The sequence below is a fragment of the Mus musculus genome, chromosome 14 (genome assembly GCF_000001635.26).
Source record: "Mus musculus strain C57BL/6J chromosome 14, GRCm38.p6 C57BL/6J".
In the NCBI taxonomy this organism is placed as follows: Eukaryota; Metazoa; Chordata; class Mammalia; order Rodentia; family Muridae; genus Mus; species Mus musculus.
Genome location: NC_000080.6, coordinates 15,067,041 through 15,084,939, shown reverse-complemented (window position 1 = coordinate 15,084,939; position 17,899 = coordinate 15,067,041).

The following is a 17,899-nucleotide window of genomic DNA, read 5'->3' as shown; positions in this document are numbered from 1 at the left end:
TAAGACTAGGTCCAGGCTGGCCACCACCTGGTGCTCTGCAGACAAGCCAGACATCAGCTTTCCTCTGTGATCTCTGTAGTTCCAGCCTCTGGGATGCCACTCTAGCATCCTTTGGGAATGATCTTGATGTGTAATTATGAGATGAAACAAATGCTTTTCTTTCCAAGTTACTGTCAGCCATGGTGCTTAGCATAGTAGCAGAAACCAAACCAAGGCTGAAAAGACAGACTTGGGGGAGAAAACAAAAACCACTTCTGGGATCCATAACCTCTGGAAACTTCACTTCATGAACTCCCACATGGGACCTGAAGATCAGTTCAGCTTCTCTGCCTCCCATAGAGGTTGAACACAACAACCGGCCCTGTAAGCCAAAGGCACTCTTCCTGCAGTGTCACAGGATGAGCTTGCTAGAGCAAGTTGATCAGACTATCCAAATAATAACAATTACCTACTAGTGGCAGTCCCTTTCAGAATCCTGGGGTAAAGTATTCTGTTTAAGACTATAAAGAAAAATAAAGAAAGCTTTGAAACCTCTCATGGACCAATTGAAAATGGGAGAAGTGGCTTCTAAATACTTTGTACTACCCAAATGTTATAATGTCAACCAGAATTTAAAAGGAATAAAATTTAGTGGTTACAAATTAAACAAGATTTAACTAACTGCTTTCTAGACCTGGAGTGTTGCTCCAGATTAGAGGCTCACCCTTGGTTTCAACAACACCATTGTCCTGACTCAGTTTCTCTAATCAGAACCTGAGAGGATAATTCTACTGAGGCAATTGGCTGACAACACAGGAGCAAGGGAGAGTCAGTGGAGAGCCTGCTGAGCTGTCTAAAGTCTTTGCCTGCAGGAAGTGGCAGCTGGAGGCAACACTACACAGGTGACAGGCACTGTGAGTGACGTCCCAACCCCACTAGGCACCTCACAGCACTGCAATAGCACTTGGCTTGTGACTTCCTCTGTGTAGATGTCTAGCTAAAGGAACTGCTTAGGGGAGGCTTCTGAGTGTCTGAGCCCTGAGCCTATCAGTGGCCAGTGGATGGCTCACTAGAGGCTAAGAACTCTAATCTTAGGACATACTTCTACAGCTAAGACTTCTGAACCTCAAACTTATATATCTGCAGTTCCAGTATCCTAGAGTTCTGTGCTTTTTTTCTTTTTCCTGAGAATCCATTCTCCCACCAGAGCAAAAGAAACCGTGACTCTGGTGGGTGTTAGAGGCTGCATTAGCCTCAGAAACCCCATTTTGTATATAACTGCCATCTTGTCCAGGCTGAATTCTGAAAAACAGCTAAATTCCCAGAAACATAGGCCCCTGGTGTCCCTATGAACTAGACCACAGTGTCTCGCCTCACATCTTGTTGGTTAGGACTGAAACCTCATGGTTGCTCTGGCTGGCTGAATGTGATCTAGGCCAGGTTATCAGGGAAGCCCTCTGAGTATTTGACAAGCAGTAACCTGCTCAGGATGCCAGGAGGAAAAAAAAAAAACATTTGGAAGCATACAGCATGTACCCCTTTGGGGACTCCAACCCTTGGCCTCACCTCTCCTGGTTTATGTTTTTTTTTTTGCTTTAAAAGGTTGCTCTATTCTGCCTTTTTGTTGATACAGTTTGGATCCCAAACCCAGCTGTCTCCCTGATATGTCAGCTTTTTGAATAAAGAAACTTTTGTTGGCTCGATTGGGTTTCATAGTGGATTATTCCTAAATCCTCCGACCCTAACAATGGGGACCAAATGTTCTAAACCACACAGGCAGTCAGTGTAAATCTGAATTTCTGAACTGGATAAATACCATGTGTCAAGGACAAGTGCCTGGGACAAGTTTCACTAAGTACCTGTGACTCTTCCTAGCCCTTCTCATCCAGCCCTCTACCCTAAACCCCTCCCTCCCTGGGGCAGGGCTTCTGGTTCACTCTCCCCAGCTTGATAAATATACATGCATACACACACACACACACACACACACACACACACACACACACACCAACCATTTGGCTACAGCTGCCTCTCTTGCCTCAGCTGCTCTCTTGCCTCAGCTGCCTCTCTTGCCTCTCTGGCTTTCCTTCCTGCTCCTTCCACTTACAGTCAGGTTTAGTCTGACAGCCATGTTCAGCCTGGACTCTTCCCTCTGCCTGCTTCCTCCCTTAAATCTACTATAAAATTCTTCTCTACACGTGTCTCCCAACTTTTATTTCATTTTTTTATTCACCATGTATGTGCTGACAGAATTCAACCAGAGGGCCACTTTAACCCTGTAGTTTTATTTATTTTTAAAAAAAACATAATTTTGGTTTATCATGGGGTAGGATGGGCTGTTCAGGAAAAATTAGATGGGCCATTATCTTAGTTAGGGTTTTGCTGATGTGAACAGACACAATGACCAAGGCAACTTTTACAAAGGACAACTTAATTGGAGCTGGCTTACAGGTTCAGAGATTCAGTTCATTTTTATCAAGGCAGAAGCATGGTAGTGTCCAGGCAGGCATGGAGCAGGAGGAGCTGAAAGTTCTACATCTTGGTCTGAAGGCCACTAGAAGCCTGGTAAAGCCTACCTGCAGAGTGACACACTTACTCCAACAAGGACACACCTATTTCAACAAGGACACATCTCCTAATAGTATCATTCCCTGTGGGCCAAGCATATAAGGCTCTAGAGGCCAAACCTATTCAAAGCACTACAGTCATGCTACAGAGTAACTAGCCGAGACTTCAAGACTATAAAGAAAAATAAAGAGAGCTCTGAAATCTCTCATGGACCAATGGAAAATGGGAGAAGTGGCCTCTAAATACTATGTACTACCCAGAATTGGACCCTGGAGCAGAAGGAGAGACAGAGTGAGACATAGGCATAGACATAGACATAGACATAGACATAGGCATAGGCATAGGCATAGGCATAGGCATAGGCATAGGCATAGGCATAGGCATAGGCATAGGCATAGGCATAGGCATAGACATAGACATAGACATAGACATAGACATACAGATAAGGGGGTGGGACAGAGACAGGCAGGCAGGCAGGCAGACAGAGACAGACAGACAGACAGACAGACAGACAGGCAGACAGAGACAGACAGACAGACAGGCAGGCAGGCAGGCAGGCAGACATGGACAGAGAAGGGGACGATCATAGGGGACGTGGTGAGGTCCAGTGACACGTGCTCTATCTGTTCTTTCCTTCACAGTGATTCTGGATTTGCAGATTTGGCAGTGGTGAAACTGGCTGATGATGTACATTCTGTTCACTCTGTGTAATTCTCCTATGAACTAAGATTATTCCAAAAATAAAAATCTTTAAAAACAAATTGTGTGTGCGTGTGTGTGTGTGTGTGGGGGGGGGGGGTCAGGGCTAGAAAGGGTTGTTGGATCCTTTGGGGCTGTACTTGTGAGCTATCTGATATGATCGAGGTGAATGGATCTGGGGTCCTCTGTTCTTAACTGGTGAGAAGTCATTCCAGCCCCATCAAAAAACCCTTTACTGCTCTCATTAAATCCAACAACAAAGGCAAAGGGAGCTGGCTAACAGCTTTAGCTTTCTTTTCACAGACACCAGAGTGACTCTGTTTGAAGGGCATTGCCAGTCTTCTCTTTCTTTGACCTCTAGCTAGGCTAAGAAAAAGAAAAAAAGAAAAAGAGGGGAAAGCAGAGACGAAATTGGGGAGCAGAGACGAAATTGGGGAGCAGAGACAGGAAATGAGAAAGGAAAGAGCTGGTTCTCAGGAGAATTACACCAGTTGGCTAAAGTTGGTTGTCCAGGTAACATGCAGCCCCAGGGTTTTGCCAGTGACCCTTGTTGTCTCCAGTTGCTGTTAGTCTGACTTTATAAAGAGCTCTTGTCTCTGTTCAACTCTCCATCACTTCTGATCTCAATAAGCTAACAGCTAGGAGTCCCTCCCTCATCTCTGAGTCCCAGTACTCACTCTGCAGAAGCCTGTCCAAACCCCACCAAGCTCCCAGATTGGAACAGCACCACCTGCATAGAGCCTTTGATTTTCTGATTTACAAAACCTGCCCCCACAGCACTCCTTCACTCTAACAAGGTGTCCTTGTGAAGTTCATTATGGTTTCCAAGAGGTATTGCTCCCCTGACCCCTCTTAACACTTGCCCTTGTCTTGATATGCACCTATAGCCTTGCTTTTCTTCACATTGCTGTACAGCAAAAGCCCAAATTCTGAAAGGCATTAGAATGACAGTATTGACTTGCTATGAGCCACTTCAATCCAGTTCAATAAACTTATTTTTAACAAGTAAACTATGTAGATTGTTCTGTTTCTAGTTTTCCTGTTTCTTCTAAGTTTCCCTTAGTTGAAGTAATAACACTGAACACTTTTAAGTCATGATGCTTTCTCCATGGTAGGCCAAACACTGTATACTTTACATGTCATGTTTAAATTTTACACAACTCTTTGTATAGATCCTCTCATTATTTCCATTCAGAACAGGCAATGACTAAGATCAACGGAGATCATAGCACTTAGCTAATGTCGCTGAGACTTGAGTTCAGTTGGTGCCCTTAAGACCTACTGCTGGCAACTGCCAGACGGTCTCAACAAACCTTGGCTACCATGGCCTCTTCCTGAAATGTTAATCACCCTGCAGATATTAGCAGAGGGGTAAAGGGGTGCTGGCCCAGTACACATTTACACGGCAGATGTTCATTCTATATAGCAGAAATGACAGGAATCCCTTTTGCTAGGATTATTTTCTTCTACAGGAAGGAGTTAATATAAGCTTCTTGGAAAACAATTTGGTGACAGACAAGACTACTGTTTAAAGTGCATATAGTCTCTGATCCATTGTTTCCACTCTTAGAGTTGCCTTGAGATAAAAAAAAAAGAAAACAAACAAACAAACAAAACAATTAAGGTAGTGTGCAAAGACTTTGCTCCAAGATTTGTATATTAGCATTCTTTTTAATGACAAGAACTTGAAAGTGACCAAGCATGCAAGAGATTTTTATACAATCCATAACAGGGAGTGCTGGGGAGTTATTAAATGTATTATATATCATATATATGTGTATATATGTATATATATATACATACATACAGAGAATTTTATGTTAATTATTAAAATGATTTATAAAAGTTATGATTGTAACTTTTAAAAGAGATAATTTGTAATAAATAATATATTGGCACTACATACACACACACACACATATATATATGAACCATATATATATAAAATATATATATATATGTGTGTGTGTGTGTGTGTGTGTGTGTGTGTATTATATGTTAGGCCCCACACAAGACACCTGGAAAAATCAACAGCTTGGTACTTAAATGACAAGACTACATGGAAGGAAATATAGCAAAATAGTAATTGATAGAGTATCTCAGTTATAAAAACAGGACTCCTATGAGATTACAGCTGGCCTTATACAGTCAGCCCAGAGAGAAATGTCTGTTGGGACAGCCTGTATCCCAAGATCATCTGCTAACCTTGGGCAAACAATTTCAGGAAGGACGTAGTAAAACCCACATAGCTCCCTAAAGCTACAACAACCTCATCACTTCCAAGCCCCTCACCCCAGCCAGTTTCCACACCCCCAAGCAGACCCCTCCATGTCCCAAGGGAGACAGGCTTCCCCTTGCTATATGTGCTAATAAACACAGTCCCAACTGTTGAAAGGTAGATTCTGGTCTTTTTCTGCCTTCTGTCTCTAGATGCTGCCTCATAAATCTAACAGTAATAGTGAGCGTTCAAGGATGACGTAATTACTCATGATACTGGCCTCTCATTTCTTCTTACTTTGCAAGTGAATTTGTTTTACTCACATTAAAATGGAAAAAAAATCAGTTACCAAAATTATCACAAAGTATGTCTATTAAATGCCATGAGTCATGAGAGTTTAGCCACGTGACAAATGTCACTCAGTATGACCTACCCTAAGAGTTGAGGTTCCCAAACATGTAGGACTTGGCATGTGGCTTCCAGAGGTGAAGCCTTGACAAAGCCTAGGTGTCTTTTTCCTCAGCTCATTATATGCATAGACTGTTCACCTAGATGAACTCCACCCTACTTTGTCAGGTTGGTACTCCCCCCACAGATGCTCAGATCCCTACATGTCACACACTAGAAGTGGAAATAGGCATCAGGAGGCATTAAATTTCCACCCCAGGTCCCTCTTTCAAGGCTATCTTCCCTTTAAGCTTGCCACCTAACATTTTCAAATGGAAAACTGTAATAAGAAATGTCCTGTCTTTATTTGATTAGCAGGAGCCCTCCATAGGAAGAGTTACTCAGCTCCTAGCAGGCATGAAGCAGATACAAAAGATGAAATTAAAGAAAAGATACTTGTTTCTTTGAAGCATGTAGGCTGTCATATCAGTGTAATTGCTTTTATTTTCTGAGATATTAATAGGAACATTTGACACTGAAGCATCAAGTTTTACTGGTACTTATGAAATAAATCCATGTGGTCTGGCTGCATCATTGACAAAATTTACAGTTAGTAATCTATTTGGTATTTTTAAGTTGGTACCCAGAGTGCACTTCTGTTTTGTTATCTCCTTGCCCATATTCTTTCCCTGTCTAACTGTCCTGTCCTGACTCCATGTGAGTCTGGGCCAGGCTGTGCTCCCTTTTCTGTGCTCTGTGCTCTGTGCTCTGTTTCTTTGAGCAGCCTCCTAAAGCACTATTCATATAGGATTTTTGCTTGCCAGCTTCTCTAAGCTGAAATGACACCCCCAAATTCCCTTAAGTGGCTCTAGTTTGACTACAGAGAAAGTCGCTCAGATATAAAAGGTACAAATATACAGAGAGCAGTTTTGCTAAGCTCTGAGGTAATTGTATCAGGTGCTGGTCCATGTACTATGTCACTGCTCCCAGCACACACTCACCTGACTATGTGAGAGCTTCAGATAGTTTGCTCTTTCTGCTTCCATTGAGCCTTTTCCTCCTGCATTACTCAGTCCTGGACCAAGATGCTTTGGCTGCAGAGGATAAGACAACAACACCTTGGGCAGAGAACCTTCTGCCCATGGATGAAATAGTCATGGATTTCAGCTCATCTTTACTGGCTTTTTCCTCCTTGGTCTCTGATGCTTTATTTTAACTTTCCTTTTCAACCAACGCCCCTGAGACAAAAAGGCACAGGCTTGCATGGATTATGTGCAAGTTTCTAAAACTACAAGACTTTCTCCCTTAGAAATCTTTTTTTTTTGTATCTACTTTCTTTTGTATTAGATATTTTCTTTATTTACATTTCAAATGTTATCCCCCTTTCCTGATTTCACCTCCAAAAACCCCCTATCCCATCCCTAACTCCCTGCTCACCAACCCACCCATTCCAGGTTTCCTGTCCTGTCATTCCCCTACACTGGGGCAAAGAGCCTTCACAGGACCAAGGGCCTCTCATGATGACTAACATGACCATCCTCTGCTACATATGCAGCTGGAACCATGGGACCCTCCATGTGCACACTTTGGTTGGTAGTTTAGTCCCTGGGAGCTCTGGGTGGGGGGGGGGGGGGGGTACTGGTTGGTTCATATTGTTGTTCTTCCTATGGGGCTGCAAACCCCTTCAGTTCCTTGGGTCCTTTCTCTAGTTCCTCCATTGAAGACCCTGTGCTCAGTCCAATGGTTGGCTGAGAGCATCCACCTCTGTGTTTGTCGGGAACTGGTAGAGCCTCTCAGAAGACAGTTATATCAGGTTTCTGTCAGCAAGCACTTGTTGGCATCCACAATAGTGTCTGGGTTTGTTAACTGTGTGTATGGATCCCCAGTTGGGGCAGTCTCTGGATGGCCTTTCCTTCTGGATGGTCTCTGCTCCACTATTTGTCTCTGTAACTCCTCCCATGGGTATTTGGCTCCCCCTTCTAAGAAGGACCAAAGTATCCACACTTTGGTCTTCTTTCTTCTTGAGTTTCATGTGGTCTGTGAATTGTATCTTGGATATTCTGAGCCAGAATTCTATGGAATTCTAAGTAGCTTCCTTTTACAATCAGATTTCTCTCCACACAAAAAGTTGAGTGGGTCAACCCTGCCTCCCCTTAAAATCCCTGCGAATACGTTTACTTTGAGACAACCCCATCACCAGGAGCTGAAAGCCACAGGGGCTTAGGTCAGGTTGAAGCTGAGATACTTCCCCATGTGTATTGTTTCAACTTTAACTTAGATCTCATATGTGAGACAGATATTAAATTTCCAACATTATACTTGAACTATACCTCAAAATTATATGATGAACTTAAGGTGACACCACTGAAAAATTAACAGGTGATTCACATGTGACTTTCTCTGAATCTCAGCAGGTCCTATGCCTGCTGTGCTATCTATAGCCAGCTACGACAAAACCAAAAGAGGCCACCAAAAGGTGCTGCTCAGGGGTTGATGGACACACAGTGCACCTTCAACTCTGTTCTCTTCTATTCTGCCTTCCTCCCCATCCATAACATCTCACAGTCAAGGCAACAAGTCTCCCAGTTTGCCTTACAGGCAGTCAGCTGATGCTTTGAGACAAATCTTAATCAGGAACAGTGCTAATGAGAGCTCCTGTTGATCATCCCAGGGCTCCACTCAGTCTCCAAAAGTTTTCAGGGTCTCCATTCATGCTCTGTGAATGGCATCTCCTTAACTAGACCTTCTGAGCACCATACAGCTTCAACACAGAATGTGTTCATACCAAGCTTTCCTTTTTAAGAGGAGGCAGGGGTTGGAAAGTAGGGGCACAGCTTGCAAAGAGGAAGTGATTGTCAAAGTCGTCCTTTGTGACTTGTGTTCAGTTCAGGGAGGAAATTCACTGTGTGATGGTCTTAAAAGTTGAAGAGAGGGGCATGGTCTGTGTCTGTGTCCTTGCAGCAGTGATACTCAGCCCACCCTACCACCCGCCCCAGCAAAACATTCTGCTCTTGTCATTCTCTGTTTACTCTCTTTGACTCTAACACCCCCAAGCAGTTGCTTTTGTCCTGGTGTGGCAGCTGGCTGTGCTCTAACATTTCAGCAAATTAAAAAGTAATTACCTCAATAATGGATTAGTTACGGAGTTTAATCACTCTGTAAAAGCACTTGAATTTTCCATTTCTGGAACTATGAAATTTCTTGTCCCCACATGACCCATCATTCAGAGTCTAAAAGAGCATCGGGCCTTGGCCGATCCAGACTGACATTAACCCAGAAAACAAGGAGGTGGATGAGACCAGAGTTTCTCCCATAGGGCAGTAGAGCTGGCGAGGAAGGACAACCATCCAGACAGTAAGCAGCAAACAGACATTCTCAGAAGAAACGCAAATGGTCAGTAACACATAAAAATACTCAACATTGTTAGCCATCAGGGAAATGAAAAATAGGACCTCAGTGAGATTACTCATCCCAGTCAGAATGCCCACTACCGAGTGGGTAAAGGACAACCTGTGCTGGAGGGGTGGGAAAGAGGAAGCCTAGTACATGCTGGCAGAGAGGTTGGCTTCCATAACCACTGACAATCAGCATGTAGCACATACATGGAGGCACCTCCACAAAACTAAAATTAGAATTGACATAGGTATACTATGTCAATAGGTATACAGCTATACTACACGTGAGTATATACCCAGAGGAGTGCAAGTCAGCACACCACAGAGACTCTGTGTATCCAGGATGGCTCCACTGTTCTCAATAGCCACAATGTGGAGCCAGCCTTGATGTTCATTGATGGGTTATTTAATTTAAAATGTGGTACATATGCATAATGAAAATTTTGCTTATTTATAAAGAATAAAATCTTGTTACTCTTAGGAAGAGGGATGGAACTGGGCATCATAATGCCAAGCAAAATACATCAGACTCAGAAAAAAATAATATGTTATTTCTTGTATGTGGGTTTGAATTTGAAAAACCAGGAAAATATAATAGAATGTGGCCTGTTTAGGAAGAGTAGGACTACCAGTAAGAGGGGAAGAAAAAGCAAGCCACAGCAGTGAGAGGTAAATGTGATCAAAGTACATTATCTGAATGTATAAAATATCATAAGGAAACCTATTGTTTTGTATAACTAATACATGATAATAATTTTTTTACTGAGCATTTTAATGAATCAAAAAATAAGGGAAGCCAGTGACCAACAGGTTGCTGATTTTACAATCACCAGGTATGTGGTAACAGCAAACTCACATACTAATTTCCAAGGTTCTTCAATGTTTTTGTAACTCAAAGCTTCACACACAAAGTTTTAGCCACTGTCAACTAATGATGGTAGAATTTCCCATTGTTCTGTTGAGTTTCACTTTGAACAAAAGTGAAGTTTTACCCACTAGTCCCATTCCATTCGAAATTCTTAGTCTACAGTCAACATAAATAAACCTCATATGTATGGGTACTGTGTTCATAGGAGAGTCTTTTAAAACTGTCTTAAGAATATGGGAAATAGATCAAAGCCACAGTAGTAGCTTAGAATGACAGCCATGTGCTTCTAGATGGCATAAACTGAGTTCAGCACAATTCCAGCTGTTCATACTTTCCTGGGACTAGGTGCTAATCCAGATGTGCTCCTGCAAACATCTTACTGAGGAGCCAAGATGGCCAATTAAAAGAAAGCAAACATTTTCTCTTCATAATCATCAGAGCCAAAATACAGCGTCTCAATGAGATGAATGACTGTGGGAACATGAATGTGTTTGATATGGGATAGACAGAGCCTAGAAAAGAGCAGGAGACATTGATTGTTGGAACCATGAGGAATCAACCATTAACCTCCAGCTGGCAGCAGCCCTCACCAGCCCTCAGAGGGGAGTATAAAAGGACTGAGACACAGAAGTCAATGGGCACAGAAACAAATATGGGATGAGATAATGGAATTTGCTTATCTGGGAGATCCCACATGCTCCACTGGAGAGGGTCTTCCCATATCTCCACATAAATGCCGCTGTTAGAACAGGAGCCACCTTAGGAAGGCCACACCTAACCAGCATGTCTAAAAATAACATGCATCTGACACTTCTCCTTTCTTCTGGAACTCATAGTGAGTTCTAAAGTCCCAGCCAGCATCTACCCCATGGCACAGGTAGGATGCCACTGAGGAAAGTTAGTTCACTGAGGAATCTGTGCAGTGGGGCTTGTATTGAAACCTGGAACACAGTAGAGCTCATTTTCCTTCTAGAGATAGTTCTAAGGCCAGATAAATTGAAGAGGGGGGCTAAGCCATGGATGGGTTTGCCTATAAGAACTAGGTCTCAGAAAACTAGTCTTGGGCATTGAACATTGTAGGTCCCTCTTCACAGTTCAGAGTTTTGCCTCAACTTCCATGTAAAGTTCATGAAGTAAAGATGTAGTGCTCCAGTTCAGAGACAGAGCCCCATTCAGTGTTGACCATCTCAGGGGTTTTGAAATAAGCTGTTAAAAGTAAATTCTAGCACAAAAAAATAAAATAATAAAAAAATAAATAAAAACCATTCTGATTTCAGACCACCTTATAGGAGAGAGCCGGGAAGCAAAATTATTCCAGTTAACTGGAATCTCAAACCACTCCCATTGAACTACTGGTGACCAGTGCCATAAAAGAGGGTTGTCAAGTCCTTAGTGTTTGCTTTTTAAGGGATGCAGCAGAGCCCCAAAGGACATGGAATTACATACTGGCTGTCAGAGAAGGATATCTATTCACTCTTGTCCAGACAACTACTCCAGTGGAGGCAACACAGTTTTAAATTAAGATTTTTTTTAAAATGAATTGCACTTACTAACAGGTTAACTGATTGACTTGGCACATACACAACAATAATCATTTAAAATATCCTCAAGTAAAACTACAAAATTTGTGCACCCAAGTAGATGTATAAACATCAACTAACAAATGTTAAGAGATATGAAAAACATGTCCTCCAAATGTTACAAGTCTGGTAACTAACTCCAAAGAGATTGAACTTAATGAAATGCAAGACAAATAATTCAAAGAATTTTTTTAATAAAACATCAGTGGATTCCAAAACAACAAAACAATAGCTAAAAGAATCAAGGAATATGATGCATGATATGAAAGAGATGTTTACTAAAGAGATAAATATTTTTGAAACAAATAAACAGAAATCTTGGAAATACAAAATAACACAAATTAAAACCTAGTGGAAAGTCTTACTAACAAGCTAGATGAAACAGAAAATATTTCAGGGTTTATATATTGTCCTGGTTTGATTTACCTTTTTGTGATAAAACATCATGACCAAAATCATCTTGGGTAGGGAAGGCTTGATTTAGTTTATACACCCCGATCAGTCTCAAAATTGAGGGAAACAAATTCAGAGACTCAAGTCAGGCCTGGAAGCAGAAACTAAAGAAGAGATAATAGATAAATGCAGCTTACTGTATTGCTCTCTGTGGCTTGCTTTGCTTGTCTTCTTATACAACCCAAGACCACTGCCCAGGAATGCTACAACCCACAGTGGGCTGGGCCCTCCCACCTCCCACACCAATCGTGAAAATGCCACACAGGCCAATCTGATGGAGGTGTTTTCTCACCTGAGATTCACTCGTCCCAGATGACTTTAATGCATCAAGTTGATAAAAAATGCAGCCTCTAAGGGGATATGAACTCTATGGGAAGACCAACAGAGTCAACTAATCTAGACCCTCGGGGCAGCAACCAAAAAACATACATGGGCAGGACCTAGGTCTCGCTACACATATGTGGCAGATGTGCAGCTTAGTTTTCATGTGGGTCCCAAACAACTGGGGGGGGGGGTCCTAAAAGCTGTAGCCTGTATGTGGGATATGTTCTTCTAGCTGGGCTGCCTTGTTTGACCTTGGTGGGAGAAAATGTACCTAGCTTCACAGAGACTTGATGTACCTGGGTTGGGTGATACTCAGAGAGCCCCCACCTGCTCAGAGGAGAAAGGGAGGGAAATGGGGAAAAGGATTGTGGGAGGGGGTGACTGGAAGGAGGGCAGTGAGCAGAATGTAAAGTGAATAAGTAAAAATAATAATAACAAATTTTTAAAAATTAAGCACAACAAGTTAATGAAATAAGACATTCAGTAGTAAGTGAAAAAAGTAAGAAACTATGAACAAAAAATATTGCTGAGATAATAAAATAGCAAACTTATATATTGTTAGTGTAGAAGATGCTCAGGTACAGATTAAAGGCAAAGAAACCCCAATCAGTGAGCTAATAACACATCAGAAAAGAAGTAGGCAGCAAGCAGAAGAGCCATCTAGCACCTGAGTGGGTATAACAAGAAAAAGATCCTCTGTAGGCTGTATTAAAATCAAATTCCAACCATACAAAGAAAGAATATGACCAGCCACAGAAGAGCAGTGCTAACTCACATCCTAAGGCAAAGTTATCACAATAATACATCTCAGTAAAAGCACTAAAGGACAAGAGGCCATGACATAATGAAAAAAAAAAAAAAAAACTAAACTCAGGTCACCATATCCAGCAAGCTGAAGGAAAAAAACAGACCTTCTAAGATATATGTCAATAAAGGAGTTCATAGCTATATGCCATACTACAGAAGAAATATAAAGGAATTCTACCCAGTAAAGAGGAACACATGCAGAACCATGAGAGCACAGGAGGAAAGAGATGCTATGTGAGTCATGAAGGAGGGCATATGGAAGCAGCAACTGGTACTATGAGTTCATGAGGCAGCAATCCTGCCAGATCCACAAGACAATATTTACTCAGATAACTCAAGAAACAGCTGTGAGAATTGACAGAGAAGTGGGATTATACAGAGGGAAAGTGTCTGCCCAGCAAATAAGGTCAGAAAAGTCTTTATCAGCTATGTAACCTAAGGGGGGTTAATATCCAGTATATATAAAGAACTTAAAATTTGAATGCTAAATACCAAATTAACAGTGCATAAATAATGTATATTGAACTGATCAGATACTCTTGCAAATACATAGTACAGAACTGAAGGACAGCTCAATGGCAGAGCACAATTTAGACCTTAGGTTAGATCCTAATATGAAGGACAGAGAGGGGGAAGGGAGGGAGGGGAGGAAGGAAGGAAGGGAGGGAGGAAGGAAGAAAAGAGGAAAAACAAGTACAAATGGCAAATGAATACGCAATGAAAACCATCCAACCTCATTGACTCTCAGGGGACTACAAATCAAAAGTACGTTAATGCAGTTACAAGGGAGCAGGATCAGAATATACAATATATGTATGTATGATGGGTTGGTAAGATGGCTCACCCAGTTACTTGCTTCTAAACCTGATGACCTGAGTTCAATCTCAGGGACCCACATGGTAGAAGAAAGCCAACTCCTGTAAGTTGTCCTCTGACCTCTTCACATAGAGCACATGGGTCTCATGCCTCACATATACACACAGTAATATAAATAAATGTAAACAATTAATATATGTATGAAAACAATCATTTAATTTCTTATTCTGTACAGTTAGTATACTAATAAAGTTTAACAATTGTGAAAATAGGGTGTAAATATAAGGAAGGGATATGATATATGTATGACAATGTCATATTGAGACTTTTTCTTTGTTAGAATCCAAGTAGATTGACAATGCTGTATGCAATGTCACAGGTAGGGGTTCATATCTCCCACCTTGACTATCCCTTTAATTTGAGCATCTCAATAATGTTAAATTATTTAGCACAATATTTGAACTCTCCTTCACACCAAATCTACTCTGACTCTATTGGAGGGTCTCACAAGTATCCTTTAACCTTCCTCTAGATTGGCCAACAGCAATTTGTGAACAGCTCCAACTGCTGCTGCTTCTCCTCCTTTCAGACACTGAGAGCAGAAGCATGACTCTCTTTCACAGTGAGCAGGTGAACACTCATTCCAAACACTTAGACATCTGAAAGCATATTTTGATGTATTTATGTTTCAGCAACTCCTTTTGCCAAAGGCATCCTTTGACCAAAGAAAAGACACCAGGGAATAGAACTTTCTGTTTATTCTTTTCATAAACTTTCCCCTTTATCTTTGATTCCTTCTTTCGCTGTAACAGCCTTCTATTCCCCTCAATTGCACAGTCATACCTTATGTACAAATGGAGACCAGCAAATGATGGTGGGAAATGGCAAAGCACTATTCTGTAGACACTCTCCCACTGCCCAGCTTGCTTTCTTATGATTCCCCTCTCTGTGTTTTTGACCAGGTCCTTCCCACACCATCAGCCTCATCCACCATTGTGATTTGAGTTTCATCTCTTGCAGAGCCTGGGGAGTGGAGTTCAGTTGAGCCTTGAAAGCAGAGCTGAGGGAGAAGAGAAACGAGAGAAGGCGCCCTGACCTACAGGGATAATCAGCGGGGACCCAGGGCAAGGGAGTGAGAGAGTGGGAGGGAAAAGAGACACAAAGAATGAGAGCAAGTCAATTATACTGATCAATCCCTGAAAAACTTTATTCAGGAGTGGCAATATAAGCATAAGCAAGAGGAGGCTTCAAGGGAGCGGGAAAGAATCCAGGAGTTCTCCAAATGTCAGGTGGTAATCTTCAGCTCCTGGAACCAATGGTCACAGTATCCTCTTTACCCACAAACATTCTTACTATTGTGACCACAAATGTTCTCTCAGTATTGTTTATGTAAGCTAGAAAATTTCCACAAGGCCATGGCCTCAGCCATGACTCCCGGCAAGAAGGAAGTCTTGTCCTGTTAGATCTCAGCCCACCTCCAGCCCTTTCTGACCACTATATCCATCACTTTTGTGGTGATCCATTTTTCAGATGTTTTGTTACTCTGAATTTAAAACCTAAAAACATTGGCAAGAACTAGGTAGGACTGATCCTAAATTCTCCAGAAGATATAATAATCTAAAGCAGTGACATTCCCAGCCATACTTCAGAGACAACACTGGCACACAGGCCCTCTGTCTATGTCTGTCTCTGCCTTCATGTTGAGACAGAAGGGCTTTCTGCAGAACACAGGGGGTAGACCTGGCACCATCACCTAGAGAGAAGGTTGGTGGCATGTCACCTTACCAAGCAGTTCCCTCACTGCTGTTCATGTGAACACAGCTTAAGGACTACTCTGCCATGCTCTCAGGTGACTGTGCTCTGGGGTAGAGAGTTCTATGGTCACAGCATTCTATGCCTCTATGACCTTCCTCCTGGAGAATGAATGAAAACATTGACCACATCTTTACACCAAGAACACCCTCCAAACAATGACCTCTAACAGACCACTCAGTTACTCAGAAATCCTAAGGAAGAGAAACAGCATTAACTGAGTGTCCATTGTTTGCCAAGCACTTTGTATATGCTGTTAAACGCAGTGTTCTCAATACTTAGATTCTCTTCCCATTGGTGAGGAGGAACAAGGAACAAGGAGGCTTAATTGACTCCCTTTAGGTCCTACAGTGCAGTGTGCAATGTGGAAATGAGGAAAACAGCACATGCTATCTTCAGGAAGATAGTGTGAAGATGCATGATTGATTTCATTGCACTAACCAGTACTTAGAAATGCAGGGAATGTGGGTGTCCCCTGAACACTCCTACTCATATGTACAACTCCATTCCTTTACTCAGCTGTTCATTCATTCATTCATTTGTTCATTGAACAAACACAAATGAGTACCCCCCCCCAGAGACTGGACTGTTCTAATGCCCCCAGGCCCTTCCCCCTAAAAAGATAGAGAGACAAAAATGGCTTACTTCTAAGTTACAGTGTCCACTTATCCAGAAGCCCTCATAAATACTGGAAGTGTCACTGTACAATGACAGCAAAATGCTCTAGACCCACTCCCAACCAGAATTTGAAATACCCCATGTACATGACGGATTTCTGTGCTGGAGCTTCAGCAAGCTGTGGTCCATGCTGGAAGTGAGTGTGGACTTAGAATAAGGATGGACACAGACTGAGTCTCTCAAGGGCTCCATGGGTTAAAGTTCATTACATGACATTGACATGAAGATTATTCAACTTTGATTTACTTGGGGTTTGCAGTAGTGACAAGTGCATGCAATCAAGCCTGACATTCATTCAAATCAGGGGCTCATCAATGTGCTAATTAGCTCAGTGTGCTTATTGTACCCATGTGAGGCAAACCCTAATGATGATCACTTGAACTTGATTTCTTTTCTTTATTGTTTTTTGTTTTTTTTTTCTCTTTCACTCTATTGAAAACCTTAGGAAAACCCACCATTGGCCCTAGACCAGAAGTCAGTACTTAGCTACCAGGGTTACATTCTTGGGGTCCTGGGCAGGACATATACTGACATCCACATATTATCATGTCCATGTGCTTTCTCTGGCTCAAAACCACTCCACTGCTCTCAGGAACACTAATCTCCCATCCATTTGTCAGTTACCAAGTTTTTGGGAGGCATCCAGTTGATACCCCCTTTGTATAAAGGGCTATGAGCACAGGGAGGACTGTCCCTGGCCTGAAGAGCCAATGGGGATTCCCATACCATATCACAGGAGCTATACTAGGGAAAGTAAAAGATAATTGTATTAGTCACTTTTGATGTTGCTGTGATGAAACATCATAATCAAGATCACTAAAGGAGAAGAGAGATTATTATTAGCTTACAGTTCTAGAAGAATAAGAATATTCTACCTAAATATAGGTGAACGTACTATAAAAGAATGCCGTGTTATTATAGCAGCAAAATCCTACTGTTCATGTCCATGTTGACTAATGTTTTTTGCTTGTATCAAAGGCCAAATTGTGTGCCCAACCTGAACATGTGAGCACATACTCTACCATGTGCAGGAAGCAATGATATCCTGAATGGCATGTCCCAGGATGCTTCCAGTCAGTGAGTGATGCTTGCCTCCATGTGTCCTTCATTAGGGAGCCCAACAGACCTTATCCTTTTCCTAGAAGCTGCAAGGCATCAAATGTTGCCCTTTGCAGAGAAGTACAATGTCCTGTGTATCAGGAAGGCTTAGACGGCAGGCTCACACCCACATGAAGAAAACTTTCAGATGAAATATTTACCTCATGTGTTGAGCGAGCTGCTTCCCTTCAGATGCACTGGGTTCTTTCTCCAGGAT